At 47.1% G+C, this 18,033-nt stretch overlaps 1 long non-coding RNA gene across 1 annotated transcript in view; it reads left to right on the top strand.

Annotated features, from left to right (window-relative positions):
• Positions 1–17,633: 17,633 nt before the first annotated feature.
• Positions 17,634–18,033, top strand: part of LOC146870942 (uncharacterized) — a 48,683-nt gene continuing 48,283 nt past the window's right edge. The window contains exon 1 of the long non-coding RNA XR_014979902.1: positions 17,634–17,768. This is a non-coding gene — a long non-coding RNA (uncharacterized LOC146870942). The remainder of the gene's footprint in view (positions 17,769–18,033) is intronic.

Below are 18,033 nucleotides of genomic sequence, written 5' to 3' on the forward strand. Positions count from 1 at the left end.
AAGCGCCGGACCGCTGTAAGAAACAGCTGCACGGCAGACCGCCAGCAGTTCACAGCCAAGGATGGAGCTAAGGAAGAAGGTTGCAGGTTAAGGGCTCCTATCAGGCACTGGTGCAGCTGATTACCTCGGCTATATAGGAGTCAAAAGGTTATTTCTAAAACCCCGGGAATTGGAAGAGTGCTTCTTGGAATTTCAGGGGAGAAATATTTGTGCCAGTTTGCTTTGTTGTTTTTCCCTATTTCCAGTCATGCGCAGAAAAGATTTTCAGCACGCAGACTTGGAAAAGGAAAACTCGAGTCACTTCTCTTCAGGAATGGAAGTCCGACTCCCGACGGGCTACAAACCGGAATTTTTAGCTGTGCGATGCCAGCTAACACGACATATACAACGCAAACTACCTGACTAGACGACTCTTCAGGGAAAGGTGCGTTCTCTAGAATTTACTTTAGTGAAGGGCGCCGAGTTTCTCAAGCCCGCGCTTCATATGGAATCTTGGAGCAATGGTTTCGCGAGAACAACTAGACAGCGTACCTAGAGTACTACTGAGAGGCCATTTTGGCATTCAAATCGTGCCAAGCTTCTCCCCACGAAACACTTGTCACTCTTGAACTTCCTTTTGGGGGGGTTCTGATTCAGCATTTCACAGGCGGAGTAATCCTGAGTTTCCTGGATCCTGATAGCTGCTCTGGATTATGATCTGTTGATGGGTCCGTTGATGCCCCATAACCAGGACTGTTTCTTGGGTATGCGGTTTGTGTATAATCCATCATTGGGGCCAGTGGCCGACACGGCTTCATACGCAGGGGCACACCGAATCTTGGATCTCAATTTTATTGAAGACAACACTAGTTCTCCTTGGATGGTCCTGGCAACCACTGGATTTGAGGAACACGTCTGTTCATTTGAATTGCTCAATTGGATGGCTGCTTTTTTCACTTTTGAAGGTTCTGATGCCTTACTGGAGTTGATGTAGTTTCACTTGGCGGACTACTTATTGGATACTGATGACACGCTGTAATTGGATTTTTTTGTGTACAAAATATTCTCCTTCCTGTTCATTCGGTTGTCTTCTATCTTGGACGCTCCCCTGTAACGCTTTGGCACTGCTTACCAGTGATTTCTGCACCCATTACGTGCGACTGTCCTGACCAAAATGAGGATGTCACGTGGTCCATGTGGCCATTGTCGTTTTCCCAAAGTTAGCATGAGCCCATGGCAGACTGTCTTCTGCTTTGTGCACGTTACTATATGAATATATTTTGCTTTGTGCCACACTGCAACTTTCACACAGAACACGCTGTTGCTTTTGCATTCTGTTCTTTCCTGGGATTTAGTCTAAACACTGCAGACAAGGTCGAACAACAATGTCCCTTGTTATTCTGTTTTGGCCAGACCCTAGCACCTAGACAAAACACGCAGATGCAGCTGTTGTTTGGGAACATGTACTTTGGCCATATAGGTATACACGGGTGGGTAACACACACTTGGAGAGAGATCTTTCCAGAGAAGGGAACAAAACAGCACCTGTGATGTAGCTCCTTCTTCTATAGGCTGAGTTACGGGGTCTGCTGCAAACACCCAGAAATCATCTGATATATAATAATTTTGTTTCTATAGAAAGTGAGGGAGGTTAGGTTATGCTGCCATATATAATGACAGCGCCTTTTATGATTTAGGGACTACTTGCCATGCTAACCGTATATGTGTTCGGCATGTTTCTACTTGTTATGACACGTATTCTGCATAAACATTTAAACTTTCCTCGTGTCTCTGTCAGATCTTGTTGTGGACTGGTAAAAGAGTGTGAGTGAAAGGGTGTGTCCTGCAACTGTGACTCCAGAGAGGGTTGTGTTCTGGGGTGTCTAATCACTTGTTCCTCTGCAAGTGAGTAGGAGGGCATGTGAGACACTATAGCTAGTTGGTCCCCGGGCTCATGGGTACTCACATGGTAGGATGACTCAGTCCCTGCCTACTAAGGATCCATGAGCTCAAGCATAGTTCTGTGACTCCGCAGAATCCTTGCAACAAAATGTCTGCTTTTCTAGTCTTTAAGCGTAGGATTAGCACAGAGCCATCCACGCTGAGATAGAAAGGGACAAAGTCTTTAGCCATTTCTACAGCAAAGATTTTAAACATAGGACTAGCACAGTGCTATCCATGCCGTGCTGTAAAATGACAAAAGCATTTTACCACTCCAGGCACAGTATTAGAGCTTTGAATTGGTAAAATACCAACCAAGCAACCTGAAATGAATAAAAGCAACCTCTGATACGTGTTTCGCTCTCAATAGAGCTCTTTGGGGAGGCATAGCTTTGTCCAGACACAAGGGAGCACCCAGTATAAGTGAAAACAATACTCTTTCAGGCTTAGAGTGATGCATAAATTATGCAAAAAAGAGGCAGAGAACTCTGGGTAGGTCTCAAGTTTAGGTGGAAAGCAGTTCCTGTATAGAGCACCCTCAACACCAGCGACACTCTAAATTTGCACACCTCAAATGTCTGCTTTTCTATCAAGGTCTTTAAGCATAAGATTAGCACAGAGCCATCCATGCCGAGCTAGAAAGGGACAAAGTCTTTTGGTTGGTAAAAATTCTGAGGCATATAATATTATTAGCCTCAAGACAGCTTCAAGTCTATAATACACTTATAGTCAAAAACTTATTTTGCTCACCCGTCTGATACGAGGACTGGAGCTCACCTCGCCTGGTGCCAACTCAGGTCAATAGAGGCCCCGCTCTAACAAACATAAAGGGAAAGGGACAAGTAAAAATAGAACTCAAGGTTCAAACTATTTAGCAGATCACTTCATATACCCAAATGTATATATGTCAAAATAACTACATCCCTGTCAACTGATCAGAGAGGTAAAATTAAACTTAGATGTTGGATGTAAGATGAATATCCCTTCAAAAGCATGGCGAAAATCAATGTGCGGCTATTCCGATACATCTAGTGACTCAATGTGTACAGGTTGGTATATGCCTAACAAGTATCGTGAGTCACAAAACGTTCATCTCTGTGTCAAAATCTGACAAGTTAATATGCACGTTCTCTAAGAACTCTGCAGCCATAGCGTATTGGAATAAGCTGCCGCTGTCTACGCTGCGATATTATGACTGAAAGACTGGATGCTTAATCATAAAAGTACATGGGACAAAAAGTGAGTATCATCAGTCTGTAAATCTGAAAAAGTCTTGAGGAGTTGTCTGCGCACGTTGCTCGACTCAATCAATCAATCAGTACATTTATATAGCGCGCTACTCACCCGCGAGGGTCTCAAGGCGCTGGGGTGGGGGGTGCTGCTACTGTTCGAATAGCCAGGTCTTGAGGTGTTTCCTGAAGGTTAGATGGTCCTGTGTCAGTCGTAGTTGTGCGGGGAGGGAGTTCCATGTTTTGGCTGCCAGGTAGGAGAACGATCTTCCTCCGGTGGTGGTTCTGCGTATCCGTGGGACGTGGTGAGGGCGAGGTTGGCAGAGCGGAGCTGGCGGGTGGGGGTGTAGAACGAGAGGCGGCTGTTAAGGTCTTCGGGGCCCATGTCGTGGAGCGCTTTGTGTGCGTGGGTGAGGAGCCAGAAAGTGATCCTCTTGCTGACAGGGAGCCAGTGCAGGTTTCTCAGGTGGGCGGATATGTGGCTGTGGCGAGGGATGTCGAGAATGAGTCGTGCGGAGGCGTTCTGTATGCGTTGGAGTCGTTTCTGAAGTTTGGCAGTGGTTCCTGCGTATAGCGCGTTTCCGTAGTCCAGTCGGCTGGTGACGAGGGCCTGGGTGACGGTCTTTCTGGTTTCGGTGGGGATCCACCTGAAGTTTTTTCGGAGCATGCGTAGGGTGTTGAAGCAAGAGGATGAGACGGCGTTGACTTGCTTGGTCATTGTGAGGGAGGAGTCCAGGATGAATCCCAGGTTGCGTGCGTGGTTCGTGGGTGTCGGTGCGGTGCCCAGCGCTGTGGGCCACCAGGAGTCGTCCCAGGCGGATGGGGATTCTCCGAGGATGAGGACTTCTGTTTTGTCTGAGTTCAGCTTCAGGCGACTGAGCTTCATCCATTCTGCGATGTCTTTCATCCCTTCCTGGAGGTTGGATTTGGCGGTGGCTGGGTCTTTGGTGAGGGAGAGTATCAGCTGGGTGTCGTCGGCGTAGGAGATGATGTTGATGTTGTGTCTGCATGCGATGGCGGCGAGGGGGCTCATGTAGATATTGAAGAGTGTTGGGCTGAGCGAGGAGCCTTGGGGTACGCCGCAGATGATCTTGGTGGCCTCTAAGCGGAAGGGAGGGAGGCGGACTCTCTTGGTTCTATCGGAGAGGAACGAGGTGATCCAGTCCAGGGCCTTTCCTTGGATTCCAGTGTTGAAGAGGCGGGTTATTAGGGTGCGATGGCATACGGTGTCAAAGCCTGCCGAGAGGTCTAGGAGGATGAGAGCGGTTGTTTCTCTGTTGTCCATCAGGGTCCTGATGTCGTCGGTGGCTGCGATGAGGGCGGTCTCGGTGCTGTGGTTGGCTCGAAATCCAGACTGGGACGGGTCGAGCGAGTTGTTTGCCTCGAGGAATGCAGATAGCTGTTTATTGATGGTCTTCACGATGACTTTAGCCGGGAAGGGCAGAAGAGAGATGGGGCGGAAGTTCTTGAGGTCTTTGGGGTCCGCTGTGGGTTTGTTCAGAAGGGCGTTGTTTTCTGCGTGCTTCCAGCTCTCAGGGAAGGTGGCTGATGTGATGGAGTTGTTTATGACGTTCCGGAGGTGGGGTGCAAAGATGATGTCGGCTTTGTTGAAGATATGATGTGGGCATGGGTCAGAGGGGGAGCCAGAGTGGATGGTGTTCATGACGTAGGTGATGTCTTCAGTGCTGATGGGGGTCCAGGCGCTGAGGGTGGTGGTGGGCGTCGTTGGTTCGGTGACTGGAGGCGAAGTCTGGGGTCCGAAGCTGTCGTGTATGTCTGCGATTTTGCGGTGGAAGTACGTGGCGAGGGAGTTGCAGAGGTCTTGTGACGGTGTGATGTCGTTGTTGTTGGCGCTGGAGAGCTCTTTGACGATGCTGAAGAGTTCCTTGCTGTTGGTGTTGCTGTCGAGCCGCTTTTTGAACGATGACCTTTTGGTGGTGTGGATCAGCTGGTGGTGTTCGCAAGTGGCGTTCTTGAGGGCTGTCATGTTTTCTGTAGTCCGTTCGTGGCGCCAGGTTTTTTCAAGGGTACGGCAGGATTTCTTTGATTCTTTGAGGGCGTCTGTGAACCATGAGGTCTTTCTGTTGCCAGCCATGCAAGGGGGTTTCTTCAGTGGGGCGAGGTCATCGGCGCAGTTGGTGATCCACTGTGCGAGGTTGTGGGCTGCGTCGTTGGTGTCAGCGGTGTTTGCTGGCGGGTTCAGGCTCAGCGATGAGAAGAGCTGGTCTGTGGTGATTTTGCTCCAGCTTCTGCGGGGGATTTGTTGTGTACGGTGGTGTGATGTATTCTTTTGGAAGGTGAAGTGGATGCATCTGTGGTCGGTCCACTGTAGTTTGGTGGAGTGGCTGAAGGAGACGTGGTTGCTAGCGGAGAAGATGGGGTCGAGCATGTGGCCAGCGAGGTGGGTGGGGGTGTTCACCAGTTGCTTGAGTCCGAGGCTGGTGTTGTCGCTGTTGTTCTCCAGGTGGAAGTTCAGGTCCCCTAGGAGGATGTATTCTGGTGAGGCTAGGGCGTGCGGGCTGATGAAGTCGGTGATGGTTTCGCTGAATTGTGTGCGCAGGCCCGGGGGTCTGTAGATGAGCGTTCCTCCAAGGGTGGTCTTGGGGTGGTGTGAATCTGGAAGTGTAGGTGTTCGGCGGCGGAGAGTGTGTCTTCGGTGTTGGTCGTGATGTTGATGGTGTTCTTGTAGACGATGGCGATTCCGCCTCCGGTTTGGTTGATGCGGTCCTTCCGGGTGATCTTGTAGCCTTCCGGGATGGCTATGGCGATGTCGGGGGCCGAGGAGGCGTTCATCCAGGTTTCCGTGAGGAAGGCGACGTCTGGTGCTGTTGTGTCGAGGAGGTCCCAAAGTTCGATGGCGTGCTTGTGGATGGAGCCGGTGTTGAGGAGGATGCATTTGAGGTGGTTGTTGTCGTTGCTATTTGTCACGACAATGTTACTATTAATTGTAATACTGCAGCAGACGAGTATGATTAATGTATGACATGTATAAGTATGAAATCCAATAAAAAGGTTTATACATTTTTTTTTTTAAACTATGTCTGTCATTACAATAACTTGCTCTAAAGTTGCCCATGGAGCTAGATATTGATAGAGGTCATCAAAGCAAAAATTCTGGATCGAGAAACATAGATCCTAAAATGCCTCGAAATTGTCCCCCAATTCGTTAATATAACTCTAGTCATTCACAGCTTTATTTTGGTTAAAAACCATAAAAGCACAGAAATATAATACAAAGATACAATGATAAAAATTCATATTACATACTCAGCCATAATACAATAGATAAAATAATTAAAATGTGCTTAAAAAACAGTATCAACAATGAAAACAGTTAATGACCAGGAAGAGGGACAGTAGATCTATAAATAAAACAACATAATGCTACTCATGGTTTGCCTTAATCATTACATTTCTTGCGAACCACATAGAGAGAAGAAATCTCGAAGCGGCAAAGGCAAACACAGGGGTCGTATCATATTTTAATAGTCTAAAAACTTCCCTGTAGTCCCTAAGACCTCTTAATTTAAAAAAGGGAAATAATCCATTTAGATCGGGCCCTGTTATAGGAGGGACAGAAAAGCAAAACATGCACATCTGTCTCCTCTACATGCTCGCAGTCAGGGCAAGGGCACCACCTGGATGACGAGGGCATCCATTTGTTTGTCAAAGCCCTCAGAGGTAAAGATCCGTGTCTGAACTGAAGATAACGTTTTTTAGCTAGCGAGGGCTGGATGTCATCCAAAAACTTTTCAAAAGCATAATAATCCTTGACCTCCAAGATTTTAAGAGACAGCCTGCCCATGCTAGAGTCCAGATCACGGAAATTCAGGTGATGCTGTTTAAGAATGCCCCCCAACGCCCTCTTGCTAGTCGGAGAGCAAGAAGTTTCTGGTGAGGTCCACAAATCTTCCCTATGTATAGCGTAGCAGAGTTGTTTGACATGTTTAAGCCACGCAATTTTGCCCGATCCCCTTATAGACAAAAGATCAACTAACTCCTCCTTATAGCTTAATAACTCTGGAGTAGACCAAAGTCTCCTCCAGTAAAACAGAGGTCGATGAAGAATAGTCTCCTGTATAGGACACAATCCCAAATCCAATCTTAAGGGGATCAAAGGGGTGCTCGTAGGGAGGTTTAAAAGACGTCTAATAAAATTATTTTCGGTAACGGACATAGAGCTGGCATTAACGTGGCCCCAGAGCTCTACACCGTATAATGCTGCTCCCCCGGCCTGGGCCCTATAAATTTCCACTGGGGGACCCACGGGTTTATAAGAAAATTCATTAAAAACCTTTAGAATTCCCCCTGATAATTGTATTAACTTAAGATTAGCCTTAACCATCGTTCAGGGTAGCTCCCAGATAATCAAATGTGGAGACTTTCTCAAGAGAACATCCCTCCAGATGTGGACGGGGATAGGTTGATGGTTTGGAATTAAAAACCATATATTTAGTTTTAGAAAGGTTTATTTCCAAATTTCTCGAGGAGCAGAAAGAACAAAAGGCCTCCAATGTTCGCTGGGCTCCCATTGGAGATTTTGAAAGTAGGAGGGTGTCATCAGCTAACATTAGGGCCGGTATTGTACGTGCTGCTAGAATCGGGGAATCAAGATCCTTTGCCTCCAAAAGGTGAGTAATCAAACCATTGATGAATAGAGTGAACAAGGTAGGGGCCAACACACACCCCTGCCTAACACCCCTGTCCACCGGGAAGGGCGCAGAGAGCTCACCGTTCCTACCATAGCGAACCCTTGCAAACGTTCCAGAATGGAGTCGCTTGAAGAGGTCACAGAGGTAAGAAGGGGCGCCCATCTCGAGTAGGATTGACCAAAGCTTATCCCTCTGTACCAGATCAAAAGTGGATCTAAGATCCACAAAGATCAGGTAAAGAGAACCCTTCCCCAAGAACACCGTTTTCCAGTGTATCAACTGCAACCTAAACAGTTGATCAATTGTGGAAACTCTAGGGCGAAAGCCTGCTTGGAAGGACGATAGAATGTGGAATTCTTCCATCCAGCTTTCTAGCCGAGTTAATAAGATTCGGGCGAACACCTTCTGGAGGACATCAATAAGACTGATAGGCCGATAGTTTACTGGATCTAGAGGGGGGGCCTTTTTATAAATAGGGATCATTTCTGCACCCTTCCAAGTATAAGGGATAGCCATACCCGAAAGAATTGCATTAAAATATATCTTCAGGTATGGGACCCAAACCGTTGGTTCACTTTTGAATAGATCCCCAGGGATCCTATCTAGACCAGGGGCTTTAGCAGAAGAAAGACTCAGTAGGGCAACCTGGATTTCTGAAGAGGTGCAGAGAAGTAAATCAGAATCCCCGACTTCAATAGGGGCTTGGGGAAATATGTTAATTAAAAAAGGTGAAGGTTCAACCACAGTGTCATTTATCGGGACACTAAAAAGGAGCTTAAAATGCCTGAACCAAACCTCCTCACTAAGACCAGGTGTTATGGCTGGGGATCCTTCACTTCTACCACACCTGACTAAGTTCCAGAAGGTCCTGGAATCATGACTATCCAGGGCGTCCTTTATATTAGCCCACCTGTCTACCTCCCAGTCTTTTTTAGCTATAGATGTAACGATTTTATACAAAGACCTAGCTCCTCTGATGCTATGAGACGTCCCATGTTTCACTTCCCATAGAAGGGCCCGTTTAGCATCCTTACAGCTAGAGTTATACCAATTGGCTTGTTTCCTTACCCCATTTGGCTTAGATTTTACCGAAATATAAAAAAAGCTAGCGGCCATTGAAAAAAGTTTGGAATGGATAGTCTCTCAGGCTTCAAAATTTAATGGACCCTGTCTGGCCTCCATAAGAATAGAAACTTCGGCTAAGTGAGTGACCACCTGTGAATAAAAAGCCAAAATATTGTTTGGCGTAGACAGAAACTTAGCCCACCTGATGCGACGACCACCAGCCACCGCTAATAGATTGGGTACTGCAGATTGAGCTAAAGTCCCTAGGGCTCGAGCTGCATCCAGATGGTATAAGAATTCCAAACTGAGGAGATTATGGTCACTATCAGCCCTGTCCACTATGGTAAGAGGTTTAAGATGGGACCAAAACTCCACAGAAACCAAGATGTAATCAATGGTTGAACTTTTGCCCAGTCTATTATAAGTGTGCTTCCCGGGGGTGTCTGGGGCAAGTCTACCATTACAAGCTCGCAATGAATAAGATACTACGAGCTTGTTAATCTCAATAGCCAAAGGTGTAAGACGCGGAGCAGGGTACATGAGACAGTCCTGAATGTTCCAGGATAAATCTACCTCAGTAGTAACAGAGGGTATGCCAACCAGGGGTTCAAAGTGGCAGTTGAAATCACCACCAATGATCTTATATGGGAGGGCAGAAAACAAAATCAGAAGGTCATTAAGGGCATTAAGAATGATGATACCTAGATGTGAAGGAGTGGGGCGTAAGTAGATATTAATTACTAGTATCGAAGTACCATCCCCGAACTTCAGAATTATACAGAGAATATCCGAGGATTGGGAATCAATAACACTAACTGTACACCCCAAATGGGTAGCCACCCAAGTACATAGTCCCCCCAAGGGACGCCCCCTGGGACCCTGCACAGCCGGGACATTATAAGAAGCAAAACCAACCTTGACCGGAGAGGTTGTCATCCAAGTCTCTTGGAAGAGACAGAGATCGTAATTATCTATCAGTGTCTCCCAGTCAGGGTTGCAGAGTTTGGGACCCAGCCCCGCTACATTCTATGACCCTATTAAGGAGCCAGAGTGTGCATTGTCGGAGGAGCTAAGAGATACAATCTCTGAGCTCACAAAATGACCACGGTGAGGTGTTGGAGACAAACGTACATCATCATTGAAAATACCAATAATGGAGCCAGGGGGAGTCACAGGTGCTTTGGCGGCGCAAACCATAGAAAAACCTCCCTCTGCACTCTCCCCCTCCAACTTAGGGATATTAGGCCGACCATAAGGTGGACCAGTTGCCCCCACAAAGGGAACTAGTCAAGCCTCGTTGTCCAAACAACCAAAAGAGTTGGCAACGGGAATACTATAGGTAACAGTGTGTGGGCCAGAGTGGGGGTTCCTTAGATCGGACCTTGCCAGGCCAACTGGCCGTTGGTAAAAATAACTCAGAGGCATAGGTAAAATTAAACTCTGGGAAGACCGATCATGCCATTCAAGAATAAAATTGGCCACTCTGGGATCCCTGAAATTAATAATAACACAATCCCCTCCTTTATCTTTTTGATTCACTCCCAGCCAACCCACCCTTCGGACAAACAAAATTTCCCCAGTACTCCCTCTTGGTAAAGATCTATAAGTATTTAACCAATGTGTAACCTTGTTCTTCAGTTCGTGATAGGATTCCTGGCGTGCGCCAGACAGGGGGGGAACACCAGTAAGAACCACCACATATGGCGAGGCCTCCGGAGGTAAGTGTGGAGAAAGTGATGGTGGAGGTTGCCCAGTACTATGAACATTCCCATCTTTAAATTGGGATATAGAAACACTATCCTCTCTCCTCTTGCTCGATGTTGAATTAAAAAAGGTAGAAGAGTGGCAAATTAGGAACAGGTAAAGACAGCCTAGAAAATAAGAGGGGGTCAGGGGCACTTAGACCTAGAGTGGAAGGGGGTATGGTCGTACTAGGTAATGCCTGTGCTCCACTATCGTTCACACCAGAAGGGCGAGCTGTAGAACTGGTACCTTGATGACTAGGCAAGAAAGTTACAGTGGGCTTGTGGGAAATCCCACTCCCAGAAGGGGCAGCCAAATGCCCAAATGGTTTACTATTAATTAGAGATACCACTCGATCAATCTTACTCATCAGAATTTTAAATTGAGAAGTAATGAGTGATTCCAGTTGGGTTTGTAAATCTATTACAAGATGGGTAGCCCATATCGGGGGTGCTAGAGGGGCAGACGGTTGTTTTGGACCCGCATTAAAAGATGTTCTGGGTGCAGGGTTATTCGTAGGAGGTTTAGTACATAGCTTGACCTTTTTTTTTTCCCCCCCGGGGTTTTTGGGTCCTAGGTGTTACTTGGAAAACCTGAGGTAGTGGTGTGGTGCTCGATAGAGTACCCACAGGGCTATCCACGAAGAGAGTTTGGGCACAGGGGAGCTCGGCAAAAGAGGATGCAAGAGACGAGACCAAATTGTTGTCTATTGGAATAGAAACATTCCCAAGAATTGAAGAAGAAATTAAACTTGGGGTCAGAGACAAGCGTCGCTCAGTATTTTCAATTGCATTTGCCACCACCCCTATAGTTTTTTGCAACATTTTATCAATTGCCGTAAGGCTTGGAAGAGGGGTAATAAGAGGCACATTTTGTCTGGTACAAGGGCGACTAGTCACTACTTTAGTTTTACCCATTATCTCAAGCCTATTAGTTCTCGATGTAGCCCGGTACCACACTCTGAAAGTATGAACCAGTAAAACAATATAACATCCCTCGGTTGTTATACCAAACTATTCTAAACAATTGGCAACACCAAAATGAGAGGTGAAATGAGTACACCCTAATTATGATTTAAACAAACCTCAAGCATGACATTAGATCTCATAGGAATATTCTCGCTCACACAGCCGAAAGGGACTGGCCCAGCCTCCTTCGGCCTCTGACGGCCTAGGACGGACCGACCTTGTCCTGGACTTGTCCCGCGCGTGTCCCGCGGGACGAGGTTCCACACAGTCCTTTATGCGCCCCCTGGCGCCTGGGAATTGCGTGATCCATGTCGTCCGAAGCAGCGTGAATGCTGGAAGATGTAGTCCGGGCGTACCATACAGCGGAGCAAAGCCCGGCTGTAGAGGGTATCACCGGTGGTAGCGGAGCCAAGCCCGGCTGAAAAAGAAAGTCACCAGGGGTAACGAAAGCAGACGTGTCCAGAAGGGGTTACCCAAATTATACAGCACAAGGGCCTCGGCCCCACACAGTCCTTTATGCGCCCCCTGGCGCCTGGAAATTGCGTGATCCACGTCGTCCGAAGCAGCGTGAATGCTGGGGGATGTAGTCCGGGCGTACCATACAGCGGAGCAAAGCCCGGCTGTAGAGGGTATCACCAGTGGTAGCGGAGCCAAGCCCAGCACGGCAAGGCGCAGCTGATAGGAGATGTCAGAGGGGTGGCCCAGCCCGGAATCTGACAGCCCCAGACGGGCTCAGACGGGCCCGCCCTTGTTCCGGGCTTCGCGCGCGTCCTGCGTCGCGGTGGGAGAGGCTGCGGTATGAGCGCGTTGGCCACGCCTCCTCCTTACTCGCGGCAGCTGCGGGGAACGGCAGGGACAGCGGTGCACTCTGGGGGTTGCAGTCCACCCCAGAATGTACAAACCAGCGTGGATGGTGCGGCGGTGATGGCGTTGCCCCTGGGACCCTTGTCCCACCAGGGGTGCTCAGCAGGATGATCGTGGTGTAGGCGAGCAGCAAAAGAACACCACCAAACAGGCAAAGAAACTCCCCAGCATTAAAGTAAGTGGGACAACGTAGGAAGTAATGTAGTGCCTGCGAAGGCAAGGCAATTGCAGGTATGCGCAATCACTTCAATTGTCCTCTGTAACACTGGCTCCTGACTGCCACAGATGCCGTAGCCCTTGCATTTGCTAAAAGTACCCGGCCAACGAGGAGTTCAGGTGAGAACCGGGGGTCTGAACGTACTCAACAGACCTCCGCCTGCCGCTCCTGCAGCTCCTGTTGCGGTTGTTTGAGGCTCAATTACGGCCCAATCTGAGCCGAACTGCGGTCCGTTTGCCCCCCCCGTTTATCCTCCCGATAAGGGAGCCTGGTGCTGGAGCCCGGTAACAAAGCCAAGATTAAGCTGGACGGAGGGTACGGGGGCCGTAGCAGTTTCGGCGTTTCCCTGCTCCTTCCTCCTTCCTCCTGCTCACTGCTCGGCGGTGCACTGCAGGAAGATCCCATAATGTTCCTACAGCTCGTGGTGGCATGCCTATGGGTCGAGTATGTACTAGTTTGTCCCTTAAATTGGTACCTCTTTTCAATGAAAAGAGTGGAAGAGGTGTCCCATTTTCTTTTCATGCGGGAACAAAAATGGGTTTTCAAATTATGTAGTGACACAACAGGTCTAAATGATGACATACCATGGTCTTCACTGCATAAATAGAGGGCTCTCTAGAGTTATATTGACGAATTAGGGGACAATTTCTAGGCATTTTTGGATCTATGTTTCTTGATCCAGAATTTTTGCTTTGATGACCTCTATCAGTATCTAGCTCCATAGGCAACATTAGAGCAAGCATGGGCGTAGGAAGTGTGGGGGACGCGGGGGATATATCCCCCCCAGATTTTGGAGTGGGGGGGACACGGGGGACAAGGGGGGGGGGGGACGAGGGGACAAAGGAATTTCCCCTCTCCCTTCTGTTATTCGCAGGGCCATTAGCACGCGAAAGCGCTACCTAATGGCCCTGCACTTGACCTGCCTGGAGTCAGAGGCCACCCGCCCTCTGCCTTTTGTTCTGCTGCAGGAAGGCTCGGCCGTTCTGGGAAGGGCAGAGAACGGAGAAAAAATAAACGCTGTCTCTTCTCCTTCATGGCAAGGACCGTGTCCACTCCTCCTGACCTGCCTCTGGCGGCTGCCCTCCTCTCTTTATTCCTCCATCTCTTTCTGTCTCTGTCTCGCTCCTGCTCACGTGCTGATTTCAAGAGGCAGCTCTTAAGGGACTCTCTCTTGCCTCTCCTTTTCTTTATTTGTTCCCCTGTGAAATTGATCCAAAAAAGGCTGAACACTTTGGCTGTAAATGTCCTCATTTTCTGACCGTTTTCTATTGTAAAGAAAAACCTCGGAATGGAGAGAAAAAATAGTTAAATACCTAAATAAAGCAATACAGAGTGGACAGCAGACAGGCCAGACTGTTATTTACACCCACACTCATTAGCGCCACTTTACAGAGTTTGCCAGTGAAAGCGCTACTTTCTTTTTATCTTCTTTCTTTGAACAACATTGTTTTCCCAGGGTGGGTAAGTGCGCCATTCCTAAAGGGACTGCAATACCTGGTTGATGGGTAGAGTGGAAACGTTTAATATGATCGTTTTCAACTTTTTAATTATTTTAGCTTATAAAATGCGGCTCTGTGTTTGGGGATGTGGTCTTTTTTAAACCAAACTGCATACATTTTGAAAGGATATAAGCAATGGACATTGAAAGGGGTCCCTTCCTGGTCCTGTAGCCATGTCTTGAACTTTTCAGGCAAAATCCCTTACTGATTTCTGAATAATGAGTTTAAAACCGTTAAGGTAGCCATGTTTTTTTCTGATTACAGTTCAAATGCTTTGTTTATTCTTGCATTCCCTATGAGTGTTTGCTTTTTCCAGGGTGTTATTCATTTTTTTTCAGGCAGCATTTTACTGTTGTCAAGTGCATAATTTGAATTTAGTCGCAGCACAATTGAGTTGTGCTGAAGGCAGTGCGAGTTTCTCTCAGTGGGGCAGTATGGTGTTCAGTGTGGGAGAGGATGTGGCACTCTGGCCAGAGCTGCTGAATTTGGAACTGGAGAACCATGTTCAGACCTTCATGACAAGTTCACCATACCACACTCCTGACAGAGCTTATTCTGACACTACACTTTAGAAGGCCAGATAGACCTTAGAAGCCCAGGTGTCTTAGCACCCGCAGGTGGACCTGTCCACCACGATCCATACTGCAGTTCACTTCCAGTCTTGTAATGGGCAGGCATATGAAGAAGCACATCCTAGATCGACAGTGAATCTGTCACTGAGGTCACAAGACCCTTGAGGCCAGTCCACCTCACCCATTGGTACCTCCATTGGCCTTTTTCCAGCACTAGCAGTGCAAATTGCCAGGGGTTGGCAATGTAGGATGTGCATGCACACCAAACTTGGGGGTGATTATAATGGCAGTGGGACCGCCACGTCACCCCGTCGGTGGCGGTCCCACCGCCATTGGTGACTGCATCACAGCCCGCCATATTACAATGGCGGGTGGTTACCTAGCGGTCGGAAAGACCAACCACCACGCACCCGACGGGCTTCTTGAGCCCGCCGGTGTGGTGGAGGGGCTCGTGGTTCCTATAATGCTAGTGGTGCCTACCATGCACCGCAGCAGGGATTACGATGTCCCTTACCCGCCAGCTTATCAATGGCGGTTCACCTGCCATGGAAATGCTGGCGAAAGGGACATTGGGGGCCCGTAGCAGGCCCCTTTACCCCTGGCAGTCAGACATGGGTCCTGGGGGGCATCAATGATGCCCCACAATATATCACTGCACCATGTGGCAGGCACCGATATATTTAACATGTTCCTTTTTTTTTTTTACTTTGCGGCGGATGATGCAGCCAGCAGCACCTGCTGCAATGTAAAAGATAGGTACTGCGAACACCGTAGTGGCAGTCGCATTGTAATACCTATCGTGGGGCCTCCACCTTGAAGGCCAGCGGTCCCATTCCCCGATTCGATGGCGGTGGTACTGAAGTCCGCCTGCCATCGTAGTCAGCCCCTAAGTTTGCATTTTATGAATATGATTCAGCGGGAAATAAATTGATGTTTGCAATTTAATTGACTTTGGTTGGCCTCTTATCTATGAGATTTCCCTGTTGAATGTGCCTTTACATCATGCATTTTTGGTTGTATGAATTGATTGCATACTACACTCTCCTACAGGTATTAATTTGAGTGTCATTAGGAGTGTCTGGGACCAATTGTTTTCTTAGGAATCATTTTCTTTACTAACCTTTGCAAAGGGCCCTAAACTTCACAGCAACACAAGTCACATTTCTTTTAGTAATTTGTGATCCGTTTGAGCTACAAAATTGTTTTGGAGGAAATCGTTAGATTATGCAGCAGATGATGTATTATGTGGCAAATATGATACAGCCATAGTTAAGTGGAAAACATTTTTCCACTTAATTTTGCCCCAACATTGTAGTTGATTAATTTGTAAGTTCCCCAAACCCAAAAGTCGAGTTTGGGCACAATTTGCATTTTAAAAGCAGCCCTACTTTTAAACTGACCTCAGGCGTCAGCAGTGCACACATGCAAGTGCAGAAAGGGCTGCTGGCCTCTAAACTGCCATGCCTTATTATATTCTAAGGACTTAAAAGTAGTTCTAATCCCCCTGCCCTATTATGTACTAGGGTCTTATAGGAGAGGTCATGCCAATCATAGGGGTACCCTAACCCATAGTGCACCCTAGTGTATGTAGGTGTTTTCACTGTATTTTTAAGTGCCTCTTTCAGAATAGCACTGGCTGTTTAGGCAGAGGCCAGGGTCAGTCAGTCAGGTACCACCAGTACCAGTCAGCAAAAAGCTGGGGAGTGCCCAGGGCGGCTTTGCAACACTAGAGAAAGACAAACTCAGAATGTAAAACATAACACCATGGATGGGGGGTTCTCTTCAATAATCAGAATTGATTTCTAACCTAATGAACCCATTTTCCAACATTAGGATAGGTAAAGACTGGGGAAAAATCATAACGTTCTAATCTATACATTGAAGTTTTTATGCAGCTCTTTGATGACGGTTAATAGCTCACTGTTCAATGTTAGGATTTTAACTTATAAACTTCAAATACCAAAAGAATATCTCAGACAAAAGCAGTAACTCACTGACCTATTGAATCAAAACTTTAACTAGACAAGCCTTCGATCTCTCTCAAAAAAAGAACATTAATCACCAAAGTTATCTTCACATTTTTATTGTTGCCTGAAAATTGCTGGAGACCAGGAATGCAGCAGCAGGTACTTTTCAAACCCTAATGCACTTGCAAACACAACACCCCCACCCTAAGTCAGCGGCCTTTGTTTGCTTTGTGCATTAAGATGCAAGATTCATATATATGTTTTTTTTAAACATTTGGTCTCATTACTATATGAATGTAAATAACAATAAAGCATACATGCAAACTGTGACTACATGCCTGCCTTTCTCAATATTTCACTTCGAAAGTATGCGATTGTATTTGTTTAACGGGCGGTGATTTGTATAGGGTCACTGGAAAGTGCACAAGGTTGTCCCTGTCCCCCCCAGAATTTTAGTGTCTCCTACGCCCCTGAGAGCAAGTACCTGTTATTGTAATGACAGACATAGTTGTGTTTATAGTTCCTAACACACATGCTGACGAGGTATTTTAGCTCTGTGGAATAAGAAATTTAGCCTTTTGTTGTTGTGTTTTGGTCGCATTAAGATATGCGGTATATGAATAAATACAGCATCTAATATCATCCCTAAACCGGAGCTACTAACCTGATACGTTTAAAACTACATCTCCCAATGAGTATGACATAGATCTGTAGTTTTTCAGGCGTATTTACGCTGGTTTTGTTTTATGGGAGCAATTGACTGCTGTTGGTATTATATTTTCCTCTTATGGTTTTATTGTTGATAACTAGCACGTATTCTGGAAATAACTGTAATTGCTTAATACGACAAGCTTATTTCCTCATATTCGTACGAGCGTTACGATTTTGTAATGACTACATTTTCCGACGTCCTTGACGTCATCTAGTAGTTCGACGTGACGCAGCCAGAGAGCGACACGACGTTCTGAATTGGTTTCACCTGTGAACTGCTGAAGATACAAAAGACCGACCGACCTTCCTGCACGTTACCTCCATACCCAGCTTGGTCTGAGCACGAGGCAACGACGGACAGGTAAGGATCGGTGCGGGTGTGTCTTGGACTATGTTATGTTGAATCTTGTTGGGTACAGTTGTTTTTCGACCGAGTTTAATGTTTAAACCAGTCTCAGCCGAGCAACGTGCGCAGACAACTCCTCAAGACTTTTTTAGATTTACAGACTGATAATACTCGCTTTTTGTCCCATGTACTTTTATGATTAAGCGTCCTGTCTTTCAGTCATAATATCGCAGCGTAGACAGCGGCAGCTTATTCCAATACGCTATGGCTGCAGAGTTCT

This window comes from Triturus cristatus, chromosome 1_1 (genome assembly GCF_964204655.1).
Source record: "Triturus cristatus chromosome 1_1, aTriCri1.1, whole genome shotgun sequence".
NCBI classification, from domain to species: Eukaryota; Metazoa; Chordata; class Amphibia; order Caudata; family Salamandridae; genus Triturus; species Triturus cristatus.